Below are 10,026 nucleotides of genomic sequence, written 5' to 3' on the forward strand. Positions count from 1 at the left end.
GCCCCCCACCTGCAAAATGCCCAAAACAACAGACACACATGTGCTCTGAGTGTGCACACGCACTTCCCTCATTTGTTCTACTTCCATTTAGATACAACTTCAAGGGCTGACATCAGAGATTTGCTCCAATAATTTGGTACAAAACAAACTTCCACAGTATCAGTAGAGAGCACAAATCATGCTGACATAGTTTCCTACAAAATAGTGGGTGCTGCTAAACGAAGATGCCCTGCAGTCAAGCATTTCTGATCTTGTTGAGTTGCAACAAACACAAGGTTTATACAAAGACAAACAACGACAGACTGGAGACAAACTGTGTGTTTGGAGGAACAGAACGAGAGGCTCCAACCTTTACATTTATTTCTATAAAATGAAATCAGCTTACTCTGCTCCGCTTATATTTAATCTATGTGAAAGTGTCACCTCCTCCTCCGCCCTGAACAACCACAGGTCGTTTGTTTTCCACCCTCTGATTGGAGCCATACGAGCGTCCCCTGAAATAGCGCCCCCGTGGCGGCAGGCCTTCCAGACCTCGGTCACAATAATAAACACGCGGGCTGTACCGACAGCGGTGTACCTACCTTCGTCTCCATGGTTACTACAATAATGTGATTTGGGTTAAAAAAGGTACTTCCTCAACATTACATTATCTTTGTTGTCAGGGTTACGAGAAAAACGGCTGGTTCACATGGGAATCGAACGCCACTCTCCTGTGTCACATTCATCCATCCACCTCCTCCTCCTGACGTGGACCTCTCTTTATCCTGCATCACCGACACTTTCACCGTTGCTCCTGTCGCAATTACTACGACCACTAGATGTCGCCTAGCAACAAAATAGACGACCTGCGGGCTTGAGGGCGGTCTCAGACTTTTACTTCATAAATCAAGGCTCAACATTTTGCACCTTGAGTCTTTAGTACAACTGAATATAAAAACAGCAGAAACAGCTCTTGCCTCAGACTCAATAATTCACTTCACCATGTGAGAGCCGATCAATCCCGTTTTATTTGGCATGGCGCGTCTTTTACAAGCCGATTGCCAGGGAAACCAGCAGTGGAAGCAACTTGAAAATGCAAGGTCGATTCAAATCGTTTCTAACAATGCCGAGCAAGGTCACCGTCTCTCAGGGCTTGATTGACAGGTGACAGCGGATGTTTGGTCACCGTGGAGGGACGAGGGCACAGCGGGGGCGGAGGAGAGGGAACCTCAGATGAGATAATGCACTTTGTATTGACCGGAAAACAGAATAGAGATTTTTCTCCTTTTCTAATGATCGCCCCTCCCGCGTCCTCCGACCATCTCTGGCCACACACTCGTCTCATTCTCCGGTTGGAGAATCAGTCTCCTAACGGACAGCACATTACACACATCTCCCCAGTCACAGGCACATGATACCAAGTTACACCAAAAGAAAGCTAAGTAGGGATTGTTGAACAGTCTCAAGGTCAAGAAATGCTTCCATCATTACAATCGTGTTTCCTGCCAAAAACTAAGTGACTCATTAAGACCAAAACCATTTCATTTCTTCATAAGAGCTATCACCTGTATAAACACAGCCCAACTAACAACTAATCACCCACTATGTCAGGACTCTGTGTTACTCCCATTAGTTATTTCCAATTTATTACCATAGAAATTCAATTTTTTGGTCTTGCTCAAATGCAGTTTATGCACACCGCAGCGAGCTCACTGTTCAACCACGTTCTTAAACTCACATCTGGATTGACTGTGCAAGCCCAGCTGTCATTACTGACATCTCCATCAATAAAAACACAACACAGCAGGAATCAAAATGAAAGTAAGAAAATTAAAAATAGAAAATAAGCATTCTGTCACGTGTCCATATTTGAATTCTCATCAGGCACAAAAGGGGATTAAATGCAGATGTTTTACTGAAAATGCCACATGCCACAATCCCCGCATGCATATCAAATGTACATGGAAGCCGAGGGTATTAACAGCACATCCTCTTTTTTAAAGTGCTTTATGTTGCAATGTTTTTTCCCAGGATAATGATTCCCAGGTTTTAGTGCCTTCCCTGTTACCCAACAAAGACTCCTATAATCTTCAGTAGATGGGATGAATACTCTGTTAAAGGTTGGAAATTTGGGATTGTTGTTTTAGGGATAATTGGTCTGTATTTGTATCAGTGGTGGAAAGTAACTAAGTACATTTACTCAAGTACTGTAGTGAAGTACAGCTTTGTGATACTTACTTAATTTACTTTCTACTTTCATTCTACTTCATACCTCTCCTAAGTAATGTACTTTTTACTTTATTATATTTATGTCCCAGTTATAGTTACTAGTTTTTTTTCAGATTAAGATTTTACATAAACATATATAGAGTAAATTTAAAAATAAATAAAATTAAAAAGTCGAATTCATAACAAATATATATACGTATATGTATATGATTTTATTTTCCCATCAAATTTCTCAGATCTTTTAAAAAACAAAGGCAAAAATTTAAATTAATTTCATTGTCTCAGATTTATCTTGTGAGCCTTTGACTAAACTACCTGACTGTTTAAAACCAGCTCCAGCTCGAGCAGTTATAACAACAGCCCAGGGCTTTTACTTGTAATGGAGTATTTTACATTGTTTCACTGGCACTTGCTCCAGTACAGGATCTGAGTGCTTCACCAGAACAGCTGGAGCGCAGCCTGACAGCCTCCGACTTCACTGCTGGATAAACTCAATCTTTACTGTGTGTGATGATTACTCTCTTTGTGTCATTCTTTTTATATCGGCATGTACTGAAACCATTTGCCCAGTAATTGAATGGCCAATCAACTGAAAATAAAACTGTCAACAACGTTTATAAGCAATTAATCATTAAAGTCAATTATTTAGCAAAAACTGCCAAATATGCGCCGCTGTGAGCCTCTCAGAGGATCAGCTGTTCAGCTCTCCTCTGTTTTATATGACACTTCATTCAATATTATCAGGTTTTGGACTGGACAAACAATTTTGGGGAACTGTGATTCTGATCACTATTATCATAAAAAAAAGATCAAATACAGTAAAAAAAAAAAAAAAAAGTGACAGATTAATGACAATAATCGGTAGTTACAGAAACAAAAACAAATGTACCAGAATCTCTCTGTTTATTCTACTTCGCCAAACTCACTGACTACAGGTGATGATGAGACTGAGTTGCGGTGAGATCGCGGCGTGTGTGTGGAGTGTTGGTCCAGAGGACGATGATTGGAGTTCAGACATGCAGCCGTGTTTACATTAACACACAGATGATGCACACGCGAACGCACACACAAAGCCAGAAAGAGTTAAACACATCAAAACAATTGGCCTAGTTCTGTCTCTTTCTCCCTCCTCTTTTTATCACTCTCTCTCTCCTTCAATCCGCTCTCAGCTCATCATCCTGTCCACAGATGACAGGAGGTATTCTTCGTTAATCCCCCTCCATTATGTGACCATGTGGAATCTGAGGCCTGCTTCTTGCACACGGAAATAATATTCCCAATGTCCATGACCCATGGGTGAGTTGCTCATTAGCTTTGAGCAGCACATATCATTCTCACTTTCATTCTTTACTTCACCCTGTTCAGATCAGTCTCTGGTAATTAGTTTTTAATCGTGAGAATTACTCTGTGTGAGACACATGCAGATTCTGCTTTTTTCAGTTTTCTCTTCATTATCTCCTGATTTTCCCTCACTGTGAGTCAGGCTTTTTTTTTCTTTTACTACAACACACGCCTGAAATGCTTTGCTCTTCAGTAATGCCAGTTGTGCTGAATTTTCTAAATGAAAGCGAGACTCAACATAGTCAGCGTTGTTTTACATTCTGTGTTTTACTGCGTCCAGCTGAGTCGGGAAAGTAAATCACAAACATTCATGTATTACCAGGATTTTATAACAATATTTACTCGACTTACACACATCACACCAAAGGCGTTGGTTTGCTCACACACACACACACACACACACACACACACACACACACAGACTGACTGCAAACGGTTTACTTTATTGAATATGTATTAGCTGATATAACTTCTCTGAAACCAGATTTTAAACAGATATTTTAAAATAATATAAATCTGAGACTAAACTGAGGTCTATTTAAATATGTCATGTGACAGATTTTCAAGAAAATGTCACAAGAAAATAAAAGTATAAACTGTAGATAGTGTGCAACTGTTTGAACCATCTGGGATTCACCTGAGACACCTGCAGCTCTGTTCCTTTAACGCAGCGCTGCAGGTTCAGGACAGTGACACGGCGTCTTTAAATCATGTCAAATACGTCTTGTATTGTTTTTCATTCAGCTCCTGAACTTGTTTAAAGATCTTTCACTGTGACATCAGAGCTCACCTGAGAGCCTGCAACTCACCTGTCTGTGTGTCTTTGTGGCTCAGTCAGCTGACAGGATTTTCTGTGGCTTATTTACCTTAATGTTCCTTTCCTAATGACCCATACGCAGTAATACTTCAGCTCTTGGTCCACTCTGGGAAAGAGGAAAGGATGTCATTAAACAGTAAATATAGATAAATGTTTGGATTCATTACACATCCTTCTTGTTAGATAAGCTCAGCTGTTACTGTTGCTTCAGTTCTTCATTAATTCATTTCAGGAGTAATTTTCACTTACAGTGATAAAACATATTAATAAAATGAGAATCGCAGATTAGCTGAGCCCTAACCACTGCAATGTGAATATGATATCAGCTGGTGTTAGTTCTGTCCACTGAAGATGTTTTCAATGATTTGACATTTGAAATGTTTAAACTACAAATACTTCACATTCATCACCAGCTGGTCAACAATGTGCCATTCAGTCTGAAGCTGAGGATTACCAGATCAAAGTGGAGTCCCAGACTTTCACTCAAACCTGGCAACTCTAAATCTTACAAGTAACACAATGTGAAGCTTTAATGGCAAGATCAATAAAAATATTGGGAGGAACAATAACACCTTGACACATCACATCTATACTCATGAATCACACAAACATAACAATATTAATGATCTGTTAGCCATGAGTCAGTTTTGTTTCGTTGCCATCTTAATTTCTGGGTGTGAGTGTCACACAGACAAGATCAGTGTCTGAAATCATATATATATATATATATATATATATATATATTTATCTATTATTATATAATGCCGTAAAAACAAAACAAACAGTGGGATGAAAGAATAGATAGACATGTCCTACAATCCCACAATGCAATGCTCTGCATTGTATACATGCAAAAATTACCGTTGTCTTTTGAGATTTATTGAAAGACGATGTGCTCTGTTTCGCTGTGCTGTATTTACCTGTACGCATTAAATCCCTCGAGTGACAGGTCTGTGGAGATACTGTTTAATTTGCTTTCAACTCGTTTCATATTCATTATTTTTCAGGCTTTCTGATTCATGCCTGTTGAGATTCCATCCCATCAGCTTCATAGACCCTTTACTTCTCCACATCCTTCATGTCTTTGCAGAGAGTCCAGCAGTAGCAGACACTTACGGTTGCGTATCATCTGCATATCAACGAAGGCGATGCAGTTTCATCTATATGCCTTTATTTTGACATGAATAATATCATCACTCCTGTTATGGCTGTATTTTTAAATATCTGCCTGTAAAGTTTCTCAAATGACGACAGCTACCTTCTTTTTTTAAATTAGCCAAACGCTCAAATCCTTTTCTCTGCTTCGTGAATGTTTGTGTCAGAGTGAAGCGTCATCAGGACTTCACTTGGTTAGGTCACTGTAGCTGCCGCTTATGTTTCACGCTGCACTAGACTAACAGACATTATAAAGATACTTTTACATCCAAACTACAGCAGCTAGCATGCTACAGACAAGAGGTACCAAACATTAAGAAAACAATAAACCTTGACCAGAAAATTATATTAAAACTTTGACTTTTGTCAAGTTTTTGTTGTATCAACAAACCATAAGAATGAACAAACAGAACCAACTCTTCCACATTCCAGGTCGGACATTTTCTTTTCCCATTGCCTTCATCTTCACCATTGCCTGAGGTAAAGTCTCAGCAGGTAAATCCACAGGATTACACCTGCCTTTCTCAGGGTGAGCAGCGTTTGCTTGATGAATGCAGATGTTGGAAGGCCTCTGTGTTAGTGCTATTAAAGCCCAAAGTCACCCCAGCTGGTTCAACCATCACCACACTAACCCCCTTTCACTCTGTCCTGTGTGATCCTCTCCACCAGTGGCAGCTACTGCTGTGATGACTGATAGACCTGCTCATATGGAGGAAGCCAAAGGGAGACTTTACTCATTGTTATTTGACCCTCGTCTTCACAGGTATCCGTAAACTTTTTTTCTTCTTTGACTTTTACTGAGTTTTGTTTTCATATCTTACCGTTATAAATAATGACTATGCTCAACAAACTCCAATCTGGTTTAAAAAATCAAGTGAAACAGAGAATTACAAGACTTTACACTTTAGGGCAAGTTTCCTGTTAAAGAAACACCAGCAGGAAGGAGGTTCTCAGCTTGGTCTGAATGGACTAAACTGTTATATTCATTCATCCTCTAAAAATGATTGTCTGTCATTAAGCATTAGGGCTTTTTGAATTCAGTTGATAATAACCATTTTCAAAGCACTTAACTGTGTCACATGAAGAAAAAACTGCCTCTAAACTTCCAAATACTTTCATCTGTTTTCTTTGACGTGACTGGCTGCGTGTAGAAGACGAGTGTAACTGCAGAGGAAGATGCAACAGTGATATTTTAGTCTGATTAATTCGAGCCAGGATCTCTGCTGTTCAATCCTCAGTCTCTTTTGTCCTGCTTCACAATCTTCCCCCGTCGTTTCTGTCGCGCTGAATGAAAACAGAAATAGGCCTGTGTCAGATTAGGATGACCTTTCATTTCGTGGATTAGGAATGGAAATGAAATGTTTGGCTGCAAATAATGACTCCTGATTTATGAACCAATCTCACAAGAATCGAATCTCATCATCCCTGCAAGTATGTTCTCAGTAAACACAAACAGTGCAGGAACGTAGAAGTAAAAGTGTGTCTACGTGAGTGTGTGTGTGCTCAGTGTGCACAAACGTATGGTAACACTGCAGTTTTTTTGTTGTTGTTGTTGTTATGATGTATTCATGCATATAGAAAGAGGATCCACAGAGAGTCAAAGCTAAGCAGGAACGCAGGAACAAGATAGTTTTATGCCAGAAAAATGAGGTCACATAAGTGGGTTTTGAGATTGGCTATGTATTCAGTATAAATATTGATTTTGTGTTTCTGGAGGTCTCTCAAGTGTTCCATCAGTCTTCTTAGCCTTTCACTACTTGACACTTAGTGCAGACTGTAAGAATAACTCACCCAGAAGAACTCTTTTAGGATTCAGAACACTTTATTGCACATAATCTTGATGGTTTCAGAAATTAGATTTCTCCCGTTCCACTGGCGCTGACGACATCTACCGATGTCAGAATTAGTGAACATATTAAAAAAGAAAAGTACAGCTGCTGGTGTTTATTCACGGGCAGTGATATAACCAAGATTATTTCATTTCGTGGGGAGAGGCTGATGCAGAATTGCAGGTTGGATGATGGAGGAGAGAAGTGGTAGGTGAGAGCTGGTATGTCCTTGGGGTTATCAGATGGGCACCTCCCATCACAGATGTTCTGCTGAATTAGGATCATAACACCTCTATAAGGCTCAAAACGAACTTCTGGCACCAACCCCCCTCCGCTCTCAGCACTGAGCGGTTTCTGTGAATTCTCACTGTTACTTGTTACAATAAAGAGTCAGACAGTCTCATTGATGCATTTCCTGTGTCTCCTGCTCAGTGGGCTGTGATTCAGTCTTTCAGTGAGGGCAGCTTAGCTTCGCTCACTCCACGCTCAAGTCCTCTCACACGGCGGGACAAGCCCTTTCTCCATCACGGAGGCTTTGTACTCATTAGCCTAATATTAGTGATTTTTGAATAAAGGCTTTCATGCGCACACGCCAAATCCATGACAAGATTCTGTGGCTTAGTGAGTCAGTGAAACGACAAACAGGCCGACAGGAGCACAACAACCTCCCTCTCCTAACCCGTGAGATCCGTCAGCAGAAGACACATTTATTATATTATGTTTTCTCTGAGGATGTTCACCTCAGAATAAAAGTAATATTAAACATGTGAAAGGAGCAAATGTTTGTACGAAATGCCTTTTCAGCCGTACGACCACTTCGGTCCAGACTGAAATAAACCCTGTCACAGCCTCAGAGTCCCAGCACAGCTGTAGACTGTCCACTCTTGTCTGTGTTCTGCTGCTCACTCTACTTGAATTTGGTAAACCTTCTGTTTAACCTTGTCAGCTTTGTGAATGTATCTTAGTCACTGTTACAGTAGCATAGGTCCAAAACTGTGAAATGGCTCTGTGAGATCTGGGCTGTCTGGACTGAGTATGACACCGATGTGATGAAATGCGTTGGCAGCTGCCGCAGCAGGAGAGAGGTGTGTGTGCTGGTGGACAGTGTCACTGAAAAACGGTGGATTTGTGGCTGATGCATCTCTGTGTGTTTCAGTTTCACTACAGTTCAACCAGCCTGCAGTATTTTAACTCATTGTCTTCCACGTTCCACAGTCTGCAGCAGCTTGATCTGTATCTGTAGAGCTGATCCTGATCTCTGTGCAGGATACACAGCTCCTCTGTGTCACTGATACTGCCAACATGGCTTTCTGTTTATGGTCAGTGTACATCAGAGGTCTGCAACCTTTTCCCTGTGAGAGCTCCTCGTGTCTCATGTTACATTTATTCACATGTCGTATCAAAACACTCAAACTGACCTCAACAAATCAGATGGATAAGATCATTTAACAAGTCGTCAAATATCAACATCCACAAAACTAAAAACAGACTAAAATGTGAGTCATGATTCAGTCACACCTGAACACAGACATGAAAACACCACTGTAAATAAACCTCCATAAACCTGATGAGAAACCAGAGAAGAAGAAGCTCCACAGTCAGTGATCAGTGATAGTTGTCAGTTCATCAATGGTTCATAACAAACAGGAATTTCAAATAGATAATTCACTGCACTTCATTTTCCAAAATATAAACGAGCTTGGGCTGAAAAAATCTGTACATACTAAACTAGAATCACCGACTCACGGTCGTATCCCTCCGCCACTCAGACTAGTTCCAGGTTACATCCCTGTTTATCCAATGGTTTTGCCATATTTCAAGAACTTCCGTCAAGGCGTTTGACGAGAATGTGACAGACGTACGGACAACCTGACAACAGAATGTCTCCGACTCTGGAGGAATAAAAATGATATTCTCTGAACCTTAGGGTGAGCTACTGGTAGCTCCCGAGCCACATGTTGGAGACCACTGCTGTAGAGTCTACTTCCAGCTGCCCTCCTCATCCGTCACGCATATCAGGTGGTCACAGCGGCCGCTGAACAAATCCACTTAAAGCCGCAGATACTCATGTAATTATCTGTAGTGCTACTTTCGATGTGCCGGAGGTGAGTGAGAGGAGGTGAGGGTGAAAACAGTTTTTGTTGTTATTTAGCTTTTAAACTTCCTGTACTCAGGGTCTATAAACAGGAACACCCTGCTCACACACACACTTACAACCCATCTGATGTATTTCACTGATCAAAGCGACACTTATTCACACTATTGGTCTAGACAAGTTAATATTATTTGTTCCTTCAACCTGAGTGCAGTGTTTCCTTTTAAAGCAGCACCAGTCAGTTTAAACATAACCTCAAAATGTGCTTTAATATCTTCTTTTAATTAGAAGTATATTTGAGAGCTTTATGTAAAAGCATTAGTGGTGAGGTTCAGGGAAATGGACATTTTTAGTCAGATTACAGTTTGAGACAGAATGCGTTCACAGTGAGACGGCACATGCAGGATTATGGTTTGGCAGGACTCTGTAAACAGATTGAAAGCTCAAGAAGTTGCATGAAACAAACATGACCTTTCCAGATGTGGAGAGCGGAGAGGGCGAGCCAATGGAAGATAGAGATAAAACCAAGAGCAGAACAAGTGTGGCTGACCTTTAAAAGACAAGATAATCATCTGGAGAAT

The sequence above is a fragment of the Seriola lalandi genome, unplaced genomic scaffold (assembly GCF_002814215.2).
Source record: "Seriola lalandi dorsalis isolate HSWRI2012SDOR001 ecotype SW California unplaced genomic scaffold, Sedor1 jcf7180002054581, whole genome shotgun sequence".
NCBI classification, from domain to species: domain Eukaryota; kingdom Metazoa; phylum Chordata; class Actinopteri; order Carangiformes; family Carangidae; genus Seriola; species Seriola lalandi.